General features: G+C 40.2%; 1 protein-coding gene across 10 annotated transcripts in view; it reads right to left on the reverse strand.

Moving 5' to 3' along the window:
- Positions 1–21,229, reverse strand: part of TUNAR (TCL1 upstream neural differentiation-associated RNA) — a 175,543-nt gene that overhangs the window by 67,310 nt on the left and 87,004 nt on the right. For 4 of the 10 annotated variants that reach the window (XR_010472792.1, XR_010472793.1, XR_010472791.1 and 1 more), the window contains exon 2: positions 1,496–1,615. The gene's annotated coding sequence lies outside the window, so the exon portion shown is untranslated. Of the gene's footprint in view, positions 1–1,495; positions 1,616–8,900; positions 8,979–14,998; positions 15,067–21,229 lie in introns of all 10 variants that reach the window. The other 6 variants (XR_010472797.1, XR_010472796.1, XR_002417883.2 and 3 more) reach the window with 3 other exon arrangements.

Consider the following 21,229-nt stretch of genomic DNA (forward strand, 5'->3'; position numbering starts at 1 on the left):
CCAAACTTATCTAGATAATGGTAAGAAAATTCAGCAGAGGGAATTCAGCTATCAGGAGCAGGCACAGATCAAGCACTTTTTTTTTCCACAAAGCATTCTAAGCATGTGTCCCTATAAAGCAAAGCCCAGAATGAAAAAACAGCAAGGTCTATGCAAATGGAGAAATGAGGTGAATAATGCTTTTAAGCCTATTCAGCCAGGGCTGGCACTAGGAAGCTATCATCCCATAACACAAAATACACTCTAAAAGGATTTATTAAGAGTATTAAGTCCACCTCCTTGTGAGACCAGGACTGTTCTCAAAATGCTCTGAGCAGCAGTTTCTAGCTGAGCTTTAAATGCATGAAACAATGGCTTTTCGATTCCTTGCCTTGAAATATATCCAAGCTTGGGTTTCAGTATTCAGTGACTTTTGCTGTTCTCCACCTACAGATGCTATGTATACAAGAGAAAACCACGATTTAGATTAGCTGGGCATATACCAGATTCTGTTCAGTCGGTAAAAGCATCTTCTTATCTGTATTTAGGGGCTATACAAGTGCAGCCTCGACAGCTGCCAGACACCTGCATGCAAAAGGCCTTAGTCTTTACATCACAACCTGATCACCTGTTCTTTTATCCTATTACTCCTACAGACACGGCACCCTGAGGAACATCTCCAGACAGACTCTTCGTCCCTGCTGTCAGGGTTGCTTGTGGACATTTGTAGATATTCACCTATCCTTAGTCAGTAAGCTGAAAGACATTTTACTTTCTTTTGTACCTCCTCATCTAATAATGTTTCACTCTGGATTGCCTTTGGTTCACTGCACTGTTAATTAGTGTTTATGCACTACCAGGGATGGATGCATGTCAGAAGTGACTTTAATGATTTCTCTATAGCTTGTGTTTCAGTTTCCATTCATAAGGCACTTCAACCCACATTAATCAAATGGTTTCCCCTTTGTAATATTTTGGCATTTACACAGTATTTCTAATTCTAAAGGGAAAAACAAACAAACAAAAAAAGGCAGAGCAGCTGAGGAAGTAAAAGTCCAAATACCAATATTTGTCTTTGTCTGAAATACTCAAGTTGGCCAGGACAATATAACATTTTCCGAGTGTTTATCAAAGCAGTATTTTCTACATGTTATTTGAATCATTAAACAATTGCCTTAAATACCAATAAAATGGGACCTTAATTGTTTAGCAATATTGTTTTAAGACAAAGTTTCACACACACAAAAAAAATCCCAAACCTTGTAACCATTACAATACCCATATACGACAGCCATGTGTCACTGTGGCAAGGATTTCTTTAACAACACACAGCTTTTCACGCACGTTTTAAGGACATATTCATAGCTCACATATACTTCCCATTTTTATTACCTAATTATCAGAGAGACAATTTGTGTTAATAAACAGTTCCTAGAGTATCTGAACCTCTTAGCACTACAATGAACATGGCTATAAAATTATTTAGCTATATAATACAAGAACGTGTCTGACTTACACAAATGTTGAATCATTTAGAGGTTTAAAGTAGAGATTTCCCGAATAGGTGGTCTACAGACTCCTGTCAGTGGTTTGCAGCTGGAGGGCTGTGGTTGTCTGGTTACCTGGTACTCCTTCCCTATGGACAGTGGGGAGAGAAGAGATTAACAGAGAACAAACATTGACCAAGAAAAAATACTTCAGTTTATCAAAAGCAGTAAAAAAAAAAAGTGTTTTTTGTTTGTTCGGTGTTTTCTTTTTTGTTTGTTGTTTGAGGGTTGTTGTTGTTTGTTTGTTTGCTTGCTCAGTTTTTCTTGTTTGCTTGTTTATTTGTTTTTTTTTTGCTGAAGACTGTAGCCCTACAGTTTCCTCTTTTGCATTGATTATGAATTTGTCAAAGAGATTGCTTATACTGAAGTTTTAACTTTCAGACTGTTTTCTCTTTTCCAGTCCATCCATTTCTGAGAGAAGTTGTTCTTTGCAAGATATTTTTAACAGGAAAAGCATTTCACAATCTCAGAAACAGGTAAAAGAGAAGTGTCAGCTGGTTTAGGAAGAAGCTTGCTGACGACTGAAATTCAAAAAGTGAGAGTACAAGGAATAGAAGCAAGAAGAGGTAATGAAATGGGAGGACAACACTATGGTTTTGGACAAAATCTCCTTCCCCTCTACTCTGCCCTGGTGAGACCACATCTGGAATATTGTGTCCAGTTCTGGAGCCCTCAGTTCGAGAAGGACAGGGAACTGCTGGAGAGAGTCCAGCACAAGGCAACAAAGATGATTAAGGGAATGGAGCATCTCCCTTATGAGGAAAGGCTGAGGGAGCTGGGGCTCTTTAGCTTGGAGAAGAGGAAACTGAGGGGTGACCTCATTAATGTTTACAAATATGTAAAGGGTGAGTGTCACGAGGATGGAGCCAGGCTCTTCTCAGTGACAACCAATGATAGGACAAGAGGTAATGGGTTCAAACACAAGAGGTTCCACTTAAATTTGAGAAGAAACTTCTTCTCAGTAAGAGTAACAGAACACAGAGTAACAGGCTGCCCAGGGAGGTTGTGGAGTCTCCTACTCTGGAGACATTCAAAACCCGCCTGGACACATTCCTGTGTAACCTCATCTAGGTGTTCCTGCTCCGGCAGGGGGATTGGACTAGATGATCTTTCGAGGTCCCTTCCAATCCCAAACATTCTGTGATTCCGTGGTTTCAACATCTTCAGCTCTTGCCTCCCATATCCTAAGCCATGTTACGAACTCAAAAACACAAATCTAAGTAGTCTTGAGTGCTGCTCCAAGGTCCTTGTGCAACCTAAGAAGTCACATAGGAATAAGTTTCTGTTCCTCATCTAATGTACCTCCTACCTTAGGGAAAACTTGCTCCATGGCACATTTGAGATAAAAAGACAACCTCTAATAACTGAGGGGGAAACACCTCAGACTCCCTCTTGTTAAGAGCGTAAATACAAGCAGTGAGGCAAAAAGTTACTGTGTTGCAGCCATTCTTTGGTTACTGCACATCTATGGAATATTACCTTCAACGTCTTCAGAATAATACAGAATAATTTCATCTAAGGTGATTTACCTTATTCTTAAAGGCGACTTACCTCATTGTTAAAGGTGATTTACCTTATTGAAGCTAGGTTACCTTCCTTGTGTACCAAAGTACTGAAACAACTGCTATAGTACAGCTGGTGTGTATAACTTGATAAATATGACAAAAATGAAAAGTATTTTGCAGGACAGGTTTGGACTGCAGGTGGCTGAGGGCCATCCTGCACAGTGGCCATCCACTGGGAGGTCCTCAGTGTCTGCTGTTGGGCAGACTGGAATCACATCAGCATGGGAAACTGGGTCCCCCAGCACATCCCAGAAGTGGGGCTGCACAGACGGTAGGCAGCTCAAAGCTCTTTTGGGTGGAGGAGACTCTGAACTCGGGCCAACGAGACATCTCAGAGGCCAATGAAACCACACAGCCTTCAATCAGAAAGGAGAGTAGTACCAACCTAGAGTTCTACGAGAAATAAACGTATTTTTTCAGGCTTTTTTTCGGCCTAAGAATGCAACTAGTTTCTGGATAGCCCAAAGTATGTTTTTTAATTATTAACATGTTTAATAATTTTGTTTTGTCCTACTCCAGTTAAACATGCCATAATTTCCGTATACATAATTTCCATAACCAATTGCTGAGTTTGGTACATTATCATATATGTAGATGAGTTTTGGCCTTGTTTTTGTTATAACTGCCTCTGCAACTTTTTCAATACCCCTTTATTTCTCTGTCATTGTCTCCTCATCTTGTTTAATGTCATTGGTTATGATTTCCATCCTAATAAACTCACATTGAGAGCCGCAGACAAAAAGGGTGCAGAAACAACGTATACTACTACACATAAAATAGATCTTCAAATTGCTGGTATCAAAAGCTAATTTCAAATTACATTTTTTTTTTTTTTAAGCCAATTATCACTAAAATGTATTTCAGGAATACATTCAATACTTGCTTATTAAGACATAAAAGCTTTTAACTACCACAAAATGGAGACTCAATTGCTCAAATATTGTGAACAATTCCAAACTTTCTCAGGTCTAATGAAAAACTGCTCTAACTGTATTAGTTATCCAAGTATTACAACTTGCACTTCAGGATATAAAAGAGTCATGTCAGTAGAGATTTAAGCTCACGAAAGTATAACAATACCTAATGGTTAGTGAACTGCATTGGAACATTCCTTAAAGCAATTTCTCTTTTTTCTACATCTACGTTACAATGAATTTTCTTTCACCCAACCCATGTGAATACTGCAGTTTTTTAAACAGGTTGGGGGTCTGCTGATACCCTGAAAGTCAAGCAAAACTTGTGGGCATCCACAAACAGGCCTGCACTTTATAGACCAAACTGGTTTCAGAAAGGCAAGAAATTTTTAGAATGACTGATTAGCTCTAAGCTTACAAGCAATAATGAAAAAGAATTAAAACAGCAAATTCAGTAAGGAGAGCCTTTCCAGGATGGTAATGGATGGTAATTTTTGATACTGAAATACACTGCCACATGCACATAATTAAAATTCCCAGTGCTATCTATGAAACCTCCCACTAATCTAGTCCTTGGGAAAGTACAAAAATCTTAATTAGCCATCAGTCATTTGTCTGAGTTTACCACAAGTTTTCTATTTCCTCTAGTTACTTGATGTCCACAGAAAAACAAAACCAAATCAACCAACCAAACAAGCAAAACTACCACCAACAAATTGTCCCCTACCCCTTTTTAAGGCTGTTCAGACTGTCCTGCATCAGGTAGGTCAAACTTTGCAAAATTGGGGTTTTCTGCCAGGTTTGGTGGATGGTATCATTCCTTTCAGAGCAAACAATTCTGTCCTCCCTAGCCTGTGGATTTCCTTCCTGCTGTCTATCACTATGTTTTTCACATGTATCACACTTATCCATGTACATTTTTACTTAACACACTTGCCTGGGCAGCCAGTGCATGTCCTGCTTCAACCTCACTCTGCCTTTATCCCTTTACCATGTTGTCAGCACCTGTTGGGACTAATACTCCCATTGCAACTCCAAACCTGTTTTGTTACATACAGATCCTCCATTCTGCCACCTTCAAAAATCCCAGCACATTCCTATGCTACTTTATGCTGCCACAAGAATTTGTGCAGCTCCACAGCAAACCACGTCAGGGAACCGGTGCAGATTAAGTCTTACCAAGCAAAAAATCAGCAAGCATCTTTCTTCAGCAGTGCTGTGTTATGCCATCCTCAAGTATTTGTGTCAGGATGGGATCAATATTAAGAACTGGATATTTAGGCTGGATATTAGAAAGAAATTCTTTACGGAGAGAGTGGTCAGGCATTGGAATGGGCTGCCCAAGGAGGTGGAGGACTCACCATCCCTGGAGGTTTTTAAACTGAGATTGGACATGGCAATTAGTGCCATGATCTAGTAAATACACTGAAGTTGGACTAAGGGTTGGACTTGATCTCTGAGGTCTTTTCCAACCCAGCCCATTCTGTGATTCTGTGATTCTGTGATTCTGTAACGTGGCTTCAGGAGGTCTGAGCAGCCCTAAAAGACGAACAATTAATATTCTAAATATCCCTTAACATATTGATCTTGTTAGAGATCATAGTGTCTGAAGCAGGGAAGCTTAATCCTTCCTAAGTTCAGTGTATCTGCCTGCAGTCCCATTTTTGACTCCCAGGACATGTCTGGGAACTGTCACAGCTTGTTAGCTTGTAGCTAGTGACCTCTTCTCTGACAGTTCCTTCTCCAAAGGGGAGAGTGACGTTTCTAAGAGCTGGTATCTCTGGTTCAGTTTAACTTAACACCTCAGGAGCTTCTCCCATGGGTTCTCAAACTGTTCAACAAGTTTTTCTTTCCTATATTTCCTTTTATATTGCCTGTTCATTTCCTGTGAGCTGCAATTTCTAAACAGAGACAGACAGGCATCACAAGACATTTTGGTTTTGGAGACTAGTGTGGATGGAGAAAAGTGAGACTTATTGCGGTCTTTCTATGGACTTTATTTTTGTTCTTAAACATTTTAGTCTCCTGTTTCAAATAGATAGAAAAGTAATTCAAACTTGGAGTGTCTCTTGTCTCACAGAAAAGAAATGTGGTCATCATCACTCAAAACATTCTGCTCCTGTGTACTGATCCATACCAGGCATTACACTTCTGAAGGTTTGCATCTCAAAAAGTTAATTAACAGATATAGTCCATTTCCATATGTCTCCCTCTAAAGGTTACTGCAACAACATTTCCTGAATATCCGTTAACAATTTAATGGCAGCCTGGCAGTGGTATCATGACAAATAAATTCAAGTGACATGCAGATTGCAGTGGCAGAATACAAAGTATAATGAAGCAATGTACTTCTTAGGGAGATGTGACATGAAAAACATTGACCTGTGGTCTTAAGTCATTTTCATAAGACAAAAGCTTTCTTGGTAATAGAAACAAATCAGTCAATGTTGTGAAAGACTAATATAATAAACCATAAGGGAAGCTATTCATCTGTGTTACCTCCATTTAGTGAAACAGCAGTCATTATTATTCCACCTTTGTACTTAAAGTTTGGTGATAACATTAGCTGCACTACGACAAAGTAGCCTTCTTGATTAATGGGAGATACCTCCAGAAATGGCAGTGGGACTCAACTTAGAAACATATGCTACCTTGCTGGTCATATTAAACAAAGCCTGCCTGACATTAGGAACACAAGGCTGGACTTAAATGACAGGACAGAATATTAATTGCAGAGAGGCTGAAGATAGTTCAGCGGCCCCACAAGAAATATTGCCAACTCAGAGATTGTTTATATTGATAAATGACTGGAACATGAGGTGGATGAAAGAGGGGTCATGAGTGCAAATATCCTGCATAGGAAGAGAAAGAAAAGGAAAAGAAGAAAAAAGGGGGGAGCGGAGGGGGGAAGTACAAACATACTATATTGCTTTGTAAGAGAAATAAAGTTGTGCCTCAGAATTTCCTTTGCAAGATAAAGAAGATGCATTGCTACAGGCACAGAGATTTGGAGAAATTAAGTGATTCACAAGAAATTTGTGGTGCAGGTAGAAAAGGATCACAGGCTATGATTACAAACTGTGCTTTTTGACTGTAAGGTCATCCTTCCACACACACTCAGCAACCATCATCTCCCGAGGAGCTGAAATGTCACAACGATTCTTTCCTTTATGAGCCTCACTCTCATTTGCAAGTATCTTTGCCATTCTGGTTTCTAAATGAGACAGTATTTGGAAATATCAAGGCACCAGGGGAGATGTCATTGATGCATTTCTGATCTGAACTAGAAATAACCTGCTGTAAATTTTTCAAGAAGCCCATGAGACCTCCTTTTCAACCACTCCTTTCCTCAACCTGCAGTGATTTGGGGAGATTTTACAAACTTAACAGACCAATTCTGTCCTAATGTATACCACAAGCAACTCCACTAAAACCAGTCCAATTGCACAAGATCCAGACAAATAGGCACAAAAGCTGAACAAAGGCTGTCAGGTGGGACTTTGTGGAACTAACCACAAAAAGTTGTGAGCCATTTGCTTGAGAAGGGGATAAATGAACATGCAGAGCAGAAAAGAAGGGTAGAGGAAAGGAGGTAAATGAATGAAGCAGACAATATAGGCAGAGCTGAAAAAGGCACCACAGATAAAGATATGCAACATCTCTGCATGGTTAGCAAAATATAAGGTAACTAGTCCATAAATGAAATGGCTGCATAAAATGAGAGCATTTGAAAGTTCTGCACAAATCCGTAAGAGTTGTTCCTGCTGATGCAACATGAACGGCTAATTACGATGAACATAATACTGAGAGATCTCACTTGATTTCAGGCTGACCAGGCACTGCACAAGAAAACTGGTAGACAATTTCATGCCCTATCAGCTTAAGATATGGAATTATAAGGGTAGACAATGACACAGAACTGAAAATAGTCGATGGCCCCGTTATTAGATCTGTGTGTAAAACTACATTATGAATGAGCCTAACAAGAACAACACCAGGTGCCACAAAAAACATATATAACCATAGGAAAATCAAGGACTTCACCTCCATAGAAGAAAAACCACTGAAGTATCCTGGACTGGGGGAAAAAATCCTGTCTCAGCAAACACAAAAAAATTACTATCCATCTTTAACTGACAGTAATATATAATTGTGATTTCTCTTTAAAATCTGAATGGCTTTTCAAGGGGAAATCTTAAATACTCTAGTATTTTTTGCCCATCACACATCCTAAAAAATAAAATGAAATTTCCAGAGCAAAACTGAATTTACATAATCTAGATAACAACTGCAGTTTCAATTCGCCAGCAAGAATGAATATCAAAACCACTGTATGATTGCAAAAGAAATTTGGTTTAAGAATTTGTCACTCATACTAGCCATTATATTATCTACTTAGATCAGTTACTACCACTTGGATAGTTTTAAGAGATCCTGTGTTTGTTTATAGTCATTCATCAACCTTCCATAAAACTTGCATGCTATTCACAAGCTTCTGATCAACTGACCTTCAAATGGACTCTTAGGATTTAGAAAAATAATGTATCAGCCTTATTTTTTAAGCCTTGACTTATGCAGTTGAGATACAACTTTAAAAAAAAATAAAATAAAATTGTCAGATTTTTGTAAGAGCCTAGTTGAACGTGTTTGTCTTTTACCATCATCCTTAGATCAGCTCCTTCTGTTGTAGACTTGAACATGAATATCCCAGTGAAATGACGGAGAGCAGCACAGGAACATCTGCCATTCCTCAGCCTACATCCCACGCTGTGCCTCTCATATAAGTTCAGCAGAGCATCTCTCATTCAGAAAAAGGGAATGCAATGATATTATTGTACTTCATAGAGGCCGAGTGGTTGGGTTGCTTGAAATTATGGTAGCTTGTATAAACTCACCATGGGCTGGCTCTTGTGGCTTCTCTTGATAAGGTGGTGTCACTCCTTCCCAAAGGTCAGCCCTGCACCCTGTTCCTCCTGCAAAAGCAGAAACAATGTGGCTGGCTCCCCAGGGCTCATCCTCTCACTGTGCAACATCATCTTGCACATCCTTTCTGCTTATCCCATTCTTTCCCATGGCAGGTGTGGCCTCAAGCTCCACCTTTGGGGCAGCAAAATTCAGTTTTCCTTACAGTGCTCAGAAACCTTGAATCCACTTCATTTGGAAATATCTCACTGTACCTTTCTCCAAAGGGAACAAAGCGGGTGATCAGACATGCTCTTTTCTAGTCTCCAAAATGAAAACAATAAATATAAATGTTAAGTAGATCTCCTATTTCAGTACTGTCATAATGACTTAGGGAAACTGTATAGAGAAACTGAATGCAAACTCACAACGAATCACCTTCCTCTGGAAGGTTTTATTCTCTCTTGATAGCAGTGGAATCTGTCTTGAATGGAAAGAGAGGCAAAAAGCTTTCATAAAGTCAGATAATCAGAAATAAACTTAGCAAGATAAAGCAGGTGAACGGGGTTCTTGCCCTTTTATTGATTTAGCTTTAACTTCAGCACAAAGACCCCTGCAAAATTTCAGAAAATTCAGCCAAAGGTGGTATTAGCAGTTGAGCCCATTAAAGGAGTACAATGATGGTAATACGTTGAAGAGTCTCAATTCCCCAGTCTCCTGGATGATTTGCAGATTGGGAGAGGTGCACTGAGATGTCCTCTCTCCAGGAATTAATTCCTCCTAGAAGGTGAATCACAGGACCATGGCCCCAGTCACCATCATTCTGCAGAGATGACTTCCACTGCTTCTTCAAAAGCACTTCTCCAAAAACATTCCTGTTTATCATAATGTAACCTTTTGTAAAAATACACAAGTGAGTTAGTCAAAACTACCCATAGGTATAGCATTGGTTCTCTGGAACTTTGTGAAGTGGAAGAGGAAAGAAGTGACCCCTGTCATAATTAATAGCTGTATCTAAAGTACATTCCAGTAGCAGGAGAGCTCTCATCTCTGTACCACAATTTCTCCATGCCCAGGACAAAGCAATAGTCTTCTTTTACCATCGATGGGAGCTATATGACTCCCTCAGCCCAGTCAACTTTACGTCCAAATCCAAAAGATACTATTTTACTTTACTCTGTTTCAGATACTACAAAAACTTAAAAATAAGTAAATAAATAAATAAATTAAAAATTAAAAATCTATCTTATATATTCTAGTGAATAACTTGATCCAATACCAGCCTCATTGACTCCACTTCCAGAGATGCCCGTGACACTGAGATGTTTTGAATCACCCATATTATAGACGGGATAACTGTTTACAGGATATTATGTATATAAGCAGTTTTGCTCTTTTAGTCTTAGCTCTGCGAACAGGGCTAGCCCTAAGGCAAGGCCTAAGGCAGAAAGTGAAATACATTTTTCAAAGGCTGTTTGTTAATTGAGCCCTAAACTGCTTCCCTGTTCCTTGCCAGTTTTATCCTAACATAAGAACAAATCAATGTTAAGGCACTCTGCCAGATGCTGGGCAACTCAGACTACTCAGAGTCTCCTCTCACTTCCTCAGCAGCTGAGATCTCCCAGCACTACCAAATTTTGCTCAGCATCTGACAGGATTCAGCCCGAAATGGGTTGCAATATACATATGAATATTTTAATTACATGCTGCTATGCAGAATAGAAAGCAGCCAGCAAAGCAGAAACAGCTCGACTAAGAACTTGTAAACTGTTTGACAGCAGTGGTATTACAATTTCAGCCTGTTTATTATGCTTTGAGCATTTGTCTCGAAAAGGTTGTGATTGAGGACACTGCCAGTTAGTACTTTGAAAAAGAAAGATGGCAGGAGTTTTGCCAGACCTTTATTGCCCTCTGTCACTCAGTGCAGAAAATGATGAGAAAATGAAGACATTTCTTAGACCATAAGCCTGAAATTCAGCCTTTTCCCGAAGGCCATTGAACTGAAGGGGGATGTTCAGTAGGTTTCATGAAAGAAAAAAGCTCCATCTGGCAGCAAGAGGAGTAGAAAAGCAGAGAAGTGGTTGAGCAGCAGCCAGGCTCTGCTCTCAGAACTGCATCAAACGTACTGGAGTGACACAAGTCACCCAAACCTTGCCTTCTGTCCAAGGTGACAGTGCACAGAGGGAAAAAACATTGGCATTTCACTTCCCATTTAGGACACTGTGATTGACTATCTAGATGAATAGCTTTCAGATTTTCATTTGCCCAGTGAGGCAATGGCATTTGGCAACTGGCATCTCTTTTGCCACTCCTATTGCCTTCTTGCTCATTGGTGTCCATACTGCTAGAGTGCTCCACTGATTGACGTCTTACACCTTAAATAAGGAATTTCAGACTTCCCATTTTATTTCATATGAGGCTTTCAAGATACTTCCAAGATTTCTGGGGTGCCATTACATCTTCTAATGCAGTCTGATAGCAGTTTTTTCCCAGTTGCATACAGCTGTCACCATAGTTCTTCAGCATCCTAGAGTTACTATTTCAGCATCTCAGAACAGCTGTCTCTGGTGAGGACAGAAGCCCCGGATGATATCTCCAACCAATGCCAAGTAACACTCGTACCTGTTTTTTCAGTGCCAGTATTAACAAGGTTCCAGCATTAGAAGCTGTTCATTTATTGTAACGAGTGTAAATATTTAATAGGTAGATTCAGTGCCAGCCTACTTTCTGCTCTTGTCCACCACAATAAAGGTGAATATATCACCCAGTAAGCATCCAATATATGAGATGGCTTAGTAATTTCTCCTGCTTCTACACTGGTAGAATTTGGCCTCTTCTATAGAGTTGGACTTGAAACTTATTTTCATGGTCGTGAAGATGTATTACATGTAAGCAGTTTTAACGATGTCTTTCTAAATCACCAGGAGGCTGGAGTATTATCTCCACAAAAAAAGATCAAAACTTAGAAATCGGTAAAATCTAAAATCCAATGTCTGCTGTTGGTACCAGCATAGAAAGACAGGGTTGAGGCTGCAGTTGTGAACATCAGGACACATCCTACAGACAAGTAGTAGAGGTGCAGGCAGAAGCAGGGCAGCCCAGAAAGCAGCCAAGGGACATGGAGAACCAGAAAATACAAGAGGAAGAGCCAGAAGTAAAATAGTATGGACAAGCTTTGCTAAACAAACACAGCCTAAGGCATAAAGGTGAGAGGCAAGTAGTTATAGGGAGTCTATACAGAGATTTGAGCTTCAGTAAGATACCAGGGGACTGTTGGGACGAACATGAAGTGAGGTGACCCTGGCAGAGGGGTCCCTGCACTGTGGGTAAATGGCCTCTAAGAAAGAATTTGCTTGGACAGCTGTCCAAATACTTTGACTGAATAGAGAGAAGTTCAGGAATCCAAGAAGAAACAGCCTAAAATATATTTTCAGTATTCTCTCTTTGAGTCTCACTCCGCAGAAATAATTTTTTAAGCATCCTTCATCTCTTTACCAGCCTACCAAACAGCCAGGCAAAACTGGGAAATAAGCCTGTTTGGAACAACGAACATCAAAGTGATTCAGGGGGAGAGAGAGAATTGCTTGGCCAGTTTTCCTTGTCTTTATTTTTAACTTAGCAATGAAAGGGAGAGAGAATTTCTTGGTAACAAAAATGAAAACATTCATGCCTTTCAGAGTCATTGTCACCTCATCTAAAGGGTTAAACCATAGTGTAGGTAAAAGCTCTGAGATTCCTCAAAAGACAAGGAATCTGACGCTGTTGTGACATTTCTAGTTTAATATTGGCTTCCTACTTACCCTGTTACTGAAAGATTTGTCAGTTTCCAGAAGATTTTAAGAACTTGAGGGAATTAAATAAAATATTATTTTTCGTCTCTAGTGGTTCTACTTTAAACCATCTACAATCACACTTTTTCTCTTAAAAGTCACTGTACTTTGCTTTAAAAACAGTTCTGGGTTGCAAAACGAAACAAGATCAAAATTCGGTATTATCCTGCAGACCTGGCCCTCTTTTCATCTAAATGCTGCTGTATTTCCTAAAAGCTTTGATGAACCTGATGGGATGCAAAGGTTGAGACAGAGCCCAGGTGAATCTCAAACACTTAGTAAAGTTTTGTTCTCACACTGAATAAAGTGTGAAGGAATTTGATGAATTTTGCTACCATAAGTTTGATGCTTGTTCATGTCCCTAATTCAAAGAAAATTTCAGAATGTCTGAAGTCACAGACTTCTATGTTCCGTTAGTTTTACTAGACTTTCTTGCATACGTACTGTCTTTAGACAGAGACATAACAAGATCTAAAGAACTTTAAAATCTAACATAAATGTGACCATATATAGGTTGACAAGAGAGACTTGAATACCAGGACGTCTAACTCAGTGGACTATCTATGAGCCTGGACTATGTCCCCACAGTCTTGGTAAACCTGTGCCTGCTAATCTTTACCATTATGAAGAATCATATCGTCATCATCAACTCTTCTCGTCTTTGGATAATATATTTTCCCTGGCAAGAACTGGGATGTCACAATAGTGTTTACCTAGGTACTATTCAAGACAAAATCCATTAAAAGATTTTAAGACAAATTTTTCTGAAATTATAATAAATGTTAATAGATGGCCCTGACAACGAGGAGTGGCTGAATTCATCCTAAGGACTCTCTCTTCAATATGTCGATATTAAGTCCCCTGAGCAAATTACCTCCTTTTTCCTCACTTTAGAGCCATCAGTTAAGCTCTCATATTCATCAGCACTAGCAATCAAAAATCATCTAGTACAGTCAGACAAGCAGACTACATCTCTGAATTCAGAAGTGTTTACAGTCCTCACCAAAAGACACGTATCCCTCCTCAATTAGTATTGAGTTGCAAAATAAACAACCAGGTGAAAATTGCATTTCTCAGCTTGGGCATTGCAAACAAAACCCAAAAGAATGAGTGTTTATTGGAATGAGCTTGGCAAATAGTGACTTCTCACCAATGGGCTATCCACACATTACCTATGGATTGTTATCTGATAAATCTCTTAATAATGTACTACGTTACATAGAGATTGTTAACAGCTTCCCTAATGGCAATAGGTGATGACATCTGCATTCATCAGAAAGGACATGAAACGAAAATTGTGATATACATATTCAGCTTTCAAAAAGTCCAACTGATAACAGCACATGCTGGGTTTTCGGTCACGTTATATTTATTAGAACTACACTGTAAAGACTGGATTAAACACATGAGTTATTTCAGTGAGTTGTTTGTTTTTCTATCTGAATATAGAACAGTTTCAGTCTTGAAAAGCTATCTAGACCTGAAGAAAAACAACCTAAAGCTATGTAGTAGTAGGCATCCAGGACTGAAATCTCTCTTTTAGCACGTATATTCATAACTTTTTGATGATACAGTCAGCATGTTCCAGTGTTTGAAGTGAAGCTTGTTTAAGTCTCCTCTTTGCCACAACTTTTCAGCAACTAGTTTATTTGCTTTCATTTGGAGTTTATTTTTTTGCTGGTTACAACTATGCATAATTCCTGTAAACCTGAAAGTAATCTGCAACAGAGAAGCTGAGGGAGACTGGGAGCAGTGTCTATTTCTCACCCTGTATTAACCCCTCGACTGACTTTCAGGTGAGAGAGACATCAAACTCTAGAGAGGGATTTATTTTATAGGGACGCCGGTGGTATGTACACCTCTCTCTAGAAGTCTATCTTGAGCTAAAATAGTTGCCTTAAGCTGCTTAGAGGAAAGAAATGAGTATTTTTAGGCAGAATTCACCCAATCTATTTTGTACATCTGCTTTACAATACAATCAGACAGACTTTGCTCAAGAGAGTCCTGTTCCTCTGCATTGACTATAAAGTGAATCTCAGTGATTCACTCAGAAGATTAAGTTTATACTACAGATCTCCAAGATTAGACATGCAAAACTTACCCCCAGGGTCTATAGAAAAAACTTGTAAACCTTTCTGGCATGGATAAAAAAGAAAGCTTTGCCAGAGGAGACTGCAGGAGTGTGTCAGAAAAAGAGCTACATAGTTTTCTGTCTGACACCTGCAATCAAGGTGATATTGGCCTCACAGCGTGCAATTTACCTGTTTGAACTGAAGAACTCATATTCACTTCTTGCAAAGCCCAGGCATTCGATCTGTACGACACAAGTCTGAAACAGAAGTTTTTGGAAGGCTGAGAATGGCAGATCTGAGTCTCCCACTTTCCAGGAAAATGCTGCAACCTCTAGGTAATCCTTTAAGGTGGTGATGGCACAGACATCACTATTGGTCATGTAAATGGAAAGAGCCAATACTGATTTTTTTTTTTTTTTTTTAAAATAACAAAATCAAGGTCCTGGCTCATGAAATCTATGACGATAGAGCCATCGGTGCTGGAAATCAGGGTAGATTTCAGAATATCACTGCACTTACAGTTACTTCTGGGAGCTCCCATTTCTGTCTTTCATTTTGGATTACCGTGTCTCCCCGGGAAAACTACTCTGAATCTCTTCTGTGAGACCAAAGTTCTTTACTGGATATAGCCCAAACCACCCCACCTGGGGCCCAGACAGTATCTCACTGACAGGTAAACAAACAAAATAATACGATAATATTTTTATTCCCATCATCATCACTCTCCCACAGTATATTTAAGTGTTCCCTTGAGTACATTATCAAATACACAATAAAACCATAACCAGTGATAATGATGAGTGATGAAAGGAAGGTGTCCTGGCAGGTGTCTGATAGAACATAAACACTCAACAGGAACCATCTGGCACCATTTAGTAACAATATCTCTCAAGCTCAGCCATTTTCAGATTTCAATATCCAGAAATCAACCATCCCATTTTTTTCCAGTTAATAAACTTTTTCTTCTTTTTTGTCCACAATTATTGACAAGACTATTATCTAAATGAGCATTAGCTCTTTCTTAATTAGCAGGCAATTCAGCTGTGAATCGCATACAAAACCTTGTCTATTTTAATAAATGGTTACATTGCTTTACCAGTGCTGAGCAATTAATTACTCAGAAACTGTGTTCGTTTTTTCATGTGGTATTTTCCTAGCACTTGCATTGTTTACTGACTCATGCCACTGTCACATAGACTAAGAGTTTTTTCCCAATCTAGATTGCTTATGGAGTATCAAAAACTGGAGCCAATTAATGACTTGGAACAGGAATTTGTCTGTGCCTCCAATTTTCCATCCTCTCCAAGAGCAGCCAGCTGACATCTACCTGCTTCAACGAAGTCCAGTTACCTATATACACGTCTAGAAACCTGTATATCTCAAAACAATATCCGAAGACCTTTACTTTCAGGTCATTCCCCCCTGCTTTCCTATGGCTATTTAGCAGGTATAAACAAGGCCTGGGACCTCAGATCTGATTATTCTTTACAATCATTCACAGTAGTGAATATAAAGCAGGTCTAACCCTTCACAGAAGCTGCACAGGACATTTGTCAACTTCAGCAGGGCTGTACTAATTTATACCCGCTCCAAACCTTGCTTATGGTATTTTACATTCGCTTGGCCACTGCATGCATGATTACACAAGCTGCAGGGCAGGAAAATTAATAATTCAGACCTCTTCCCTCCTTCACCCACATCTTTTATTTGTATGTAAAACACCTTCTCCATTCCCAGATATATATATATATATATATATATATATACGCAACATAAGTAAACTAATGAGGTATAGCCTTGAGGCATGTCAACTCTGTGCCTCAAAAGCACCTGCCTTTGCAGACGTGGGATTGCTGTTCAAATGTTGTTCCTGTTTTTGTTAATTAATTAGAAAAACACACGAAAATATAACACTGTGTTTCCCACTGTTCATAACCTAAACACCTCCATACAAGATGACAGTAGGTGCCCTGAGTGGACAGGCTGCACAGTCTGTCCTGGGTACTAAGGTTTTTAGGAATGTTTTTTTATCATGCAGCTCAGGAAATGTTTGTCTGATCAATGAACACTGTACATAAGCTGTGAGAGCACATTGCAGTCCCATTTCACGTAGGGATGTTATGACTTGCCAACTCAAGTAGAAGAATGCAAGTAAATTATATATTGCATTTCAGTATTGAACGCATTCTGGTTATAATTAGTAGGAACAAGGATTGGTTTCCAACAACATCTGATAAGCCTCTTGCACCAAAAAGGATGTCAAAGGTTCTCCCATTAAAAGTGAAGCATTGCAACTGATTCTGACTCATAGCCGGCCACTCTTCCCAGAACCCTTCAGATACATCAGCTGTGAGTTTCCCCTTTATCACTGTGGCCTTTCTGCTCTGTCCTCTTTCACATGGCTGCCCCAGACTGGTAGTTCACTCGTTGTCTCCAAATATATTATCTTGAGCTTGAAGCTTGTTTTAAATCCTGCTGCTTTCTCAGTCCGGGGAAATTCACTCAAAGTCACAGACTTCAAAAGATTCATGTGCACTGAAGTGCTTAGCTCCATCCCTAACTCTGGACACCAAAGAGTTTTACCTAAGGTGAAAGACTTAATGTGGGATGTACCCATGCAGATGCAAGAATCATGCCACCAGTAAGGGATGTCTACCTTGTAATGGCAACTGCTGTATCTTTATCAATGCCACAGCAAACCAGTAACAAACCTCCAAATAGTGTCTTTCCACTAGGGATTTGAGAGTGTTTCAGAAACCACTGCTTACCTACAGATGATAAAATATGCCTGTGACAGTTTGTAATTTTCAGATAAGGTCTCCATTAGTTAGGAGGTTTAGCGAGATTTTTAAAGCTGCATAGCAAGCCCCTAGCAGATTCGGAAATGGAGTGTGCACATTCAGCTCCTAACATTGTGTTTCCTACTTAACAGTCTTGTCTTCTTCCCCCTGGAGGTTGCCTGGAACAGCAACAGGGTGCAACTTCAGTTCTCAGGCCCAGTTTAGCTGTAGTTCATGTTCCCTTTTACCTATCAGTAAATTGCTAGGAAGTCTATTTTAGAAAAAGGATGGGGGATAGATCCTTGATAGATATAAACCACCAGAGCTCCGTTACAGTCAATAGCTAGCTTGGTCTTCAGCATAAATAAGAAGATTATTATTGCATTTTTCTATCAGGCACATAAATATTTTAAATCCTTTGTGAAAAGCCTTCTTTTGTTAGGATAACAAGGACTTTCTGTAGATAAAGTCTCCTTCACTAAACTGTCCATTTGCTAGTTAACACATACAGAGGTTCACGTACAGAGGTTCATTAGTCCTGTTGTTAGGATGCACTAATAGAGACCAAGAAGTTAGTTTCCTCACCCAAACCTAGAGAGACACTGTGGGTTTAGACTAGGATCTTCAGCTCCTGGTCCTGCACTTAAATAAACATTTCTCTTAATTTGATCACAAATCTTGAAGCCCCCCTCCATTACTTTGCTTCATTCCCAGATGCTATTTTAAGTCCTGGTTTTGGCTGCTATTGTGAAGATGGCCAAGAGAGGGCACCCGGCCCTTTTCTACGTAGACCCCCTTGCGATCTCCAACCACCTGGACGGGGCCAACCAGCATCGATCTCCGCAAAGCTCATTGCAGGAGGAAACTAACGTGTCCACGGACCCACCTGAATCAACCAGCCACCACGCAGCGAGCGGCCCAAATTCTCTAGATAAGGGAATTTCTGGCGTGGTTGAGCAGGTGTCCCTCACAAACTGCATCCCATGCAGAAGTCCCATGCACAGATATGGGCATCTCCATAAATACCTGTCTTTATTTAAAAGTTAGACAAATTGGGAATAGCCCTGAAGATTTCATGCCTCAGCTGTCCCAAGAAGGAAACATGTGAGCTGGTGCTGAGGCTGATGGGACAGGACAGGTTTATTTGCTTGCCCTTTTTGGCATAGTAAGTGGTATTTAGTAAACTGTTGTCATACCACTGAGATCTAATAACACGGATCACTACAAGAACATTACTGCCCCTGAACACCACTGGCAGTATGTGAGTGAATAACAACCACGCCATCTTTGACAAGGGCATATGTAACCCTTTGCGTATTCAGGGACAAAAACTTGGTCAGGAAAGATGTTTGAAGTTATGATACCGTTGCCAAAAAAAGCCTTCCGTGCAGTTTAAAAGATTGTGACAGTGATCAATAAAATCACCCTCTGAAACAACCCTTTTTGATATTATTTATGATTGCTCTGTTCAAAACTGTTTCATTACAATATGGAAGAATATTGGTGTAGAGATACATCTGCTTTGATGCATATAAAAATACTAAAATGCAGGTATTGCCATTCCAGGGATAAGATGAAAGAAACCCGACATTAATAACATCCACTTAATAGCATTTTAAAAATACAGTTTTTTAACACAATGTACCTGCCAAAGTGTTCAACTGATTTTACATCATGTCAGGGAATAGCTGGCAATGCTTTCAGCTGCACAGGAAAGCTAGTAATCAATGAGAAGAAATGCAATTCACCATGCTTAATAGGTGAGCTAGTGAGGCAGCAATACTTCTGAGAAAATGTCAAGACTGACACATGGGCATCCTCTTTCTGTCTTGAGTGCTGAAGCCAGACCTGCTTTCACAGGCAAACTGACACCATAATTGCAAGACTTTTCTATTGATATCAGGCAGAAATTATCAATCAGTCCAACAGAAGGCAGGTAAGATAGCCCGATAAATATACATTTCCTTGTATTTTGAGCTGCAAAAAGGAATATTAAATTTAACCTAGTTTTCATGCCTCAAAATCCTTTTCATCATTTTCAAATAAAAGAAGACTTACACATATGAAGATATCTCCTTCAAAAGAAACATACTGAAAGTGGCTACTAGATCCAATTTTAAATCCTGTTATTTTTAAATACTGTTCACAGCAGAAGTAATCTAACTACAACACATTCAAGTAAGAACTGGAATAATTGCTAATCTGTACAAGTTCAAGTGCAGAAATCATTTATGTAAAACCTCAGCTATGAGGGTTAGATTTTGCCTGAAGCAATACCTGCCAGTAGTCCCACTGAACATAGAGCATACTCTCAGAGAAATGCTATTAGGAGAATAAGGAAAAAAAATAAAAATCTTGAACTTTAAAGCATAAAGTTTAAAATTCTTGTCATGGCTTTCACAGACAGCTGACTGCTACCACAAACTCGCACCATGTGTCCCAGCACCTCTGGCCCTTGTCAGCAATGCTGTCCTTTGCCTCTACTGTTTCTCTTCCCCAAGGTCCCAGACCTGCCCAAGTTACAGCTCCTGTCCAGCCATCAGCACCCACCCTGTCTCCTCATGTCACTCCCCTGAAACCAGCCTCAGCAGCAGCTGCAGGAACCGAGGACTAGCTCAGAGAAACAGCCACATCAGGTCCTGCTACTGCTCTATTTAGGACACTGCTTGGTTCTCCTGTTGTGCAGACACAGGCTTTTCGGGTCAGGAGCTCTACTTTTTATTTCAATCCCACTGTTAACACTAACAAAGAAATTATTGCATCAACTCTTGTGTGTCTCAGTACCACCACAGAGCAGCTCAATATCTGATGACTACACGGTGACTCTAGGGACAGGCTTGACCAAAACGCAAAGCCCACAACATGCTGAACCTGAGAAACCTCGTGACATAAAGTCCTCCCTGATGCCCAAGAAAGAGGAGACAAAAGGCATTTTCCAGTAGCGAATTATGAGGACGCAACTGTACTGTCCTCCAGGCCTGTCCTTAAGCAAACCTTATCCAATCCCTATCAAATAAGATGTCTCTGTAGCAAAATTTGACTGCTAGACATCTGCAGACTTGCCAGTACAACATGGCAGCCTTTCACCCAAAGGGGAGACGTGTGGCAGAAGTGAGGGAGGTGGGAGCAGGTGGAGGTATGGCCTTGCTGAGGGAAGGCAGAGCCAGAGGGAAGCCTGAAGCCTGGCAGGCCTGGCACAGCAAGGGAACAGGGACCAGACAGTGACCTTCCCCACAAGTACAATCCTGGCCAGAGCCAGCACTTCTCCTGAGGAGCAAGGTCCAGGGGGAAGGCACTCACAAGGCTCCTCTCCAAACTTAAGCACAATCTGAGGAGACAGGCTCTGTGCCCTGGCAGAGAGACTTGTGGTGGGCACAAGATCCTCTGTGGCAGTGTTTCCAGGTGCTGGGAGGAGGCAGGTGCATTCCCAGGCATCATCTGCCCCCCAGGAGGTACCTCCAGTCCCAGGAGAATGCCTTGATGGCTTGCTGGCCATCAGCTGGCTCACTGAGGTAGAAAAAAGGTGAAAAAGGTCCTCAGCTGTTCAAATCAGGGGGCCCCATATTTCTGCAGCTCTGCTATGGATGTATCTGAACCCCTTTATTTAAAAATACCTTGGGTGTCGAAAAAAAACACCTCA

The sequence above is a fragment of the Columba livia genome, chromosome 5 (assembly GCF_036013475.1).
Source record: "Columba livia isolate bColLiv1 breed racing homer chromosome 5, bColLiv1.pat.W.v2, whole genome shotgun sequence".
Classification (NCBI taxonomy): domain Eukaryota; kingdom Metazoa; phylum Chordata; class Aves; order Columbiformes; family Columbidae; genus Columba; species Columba livia.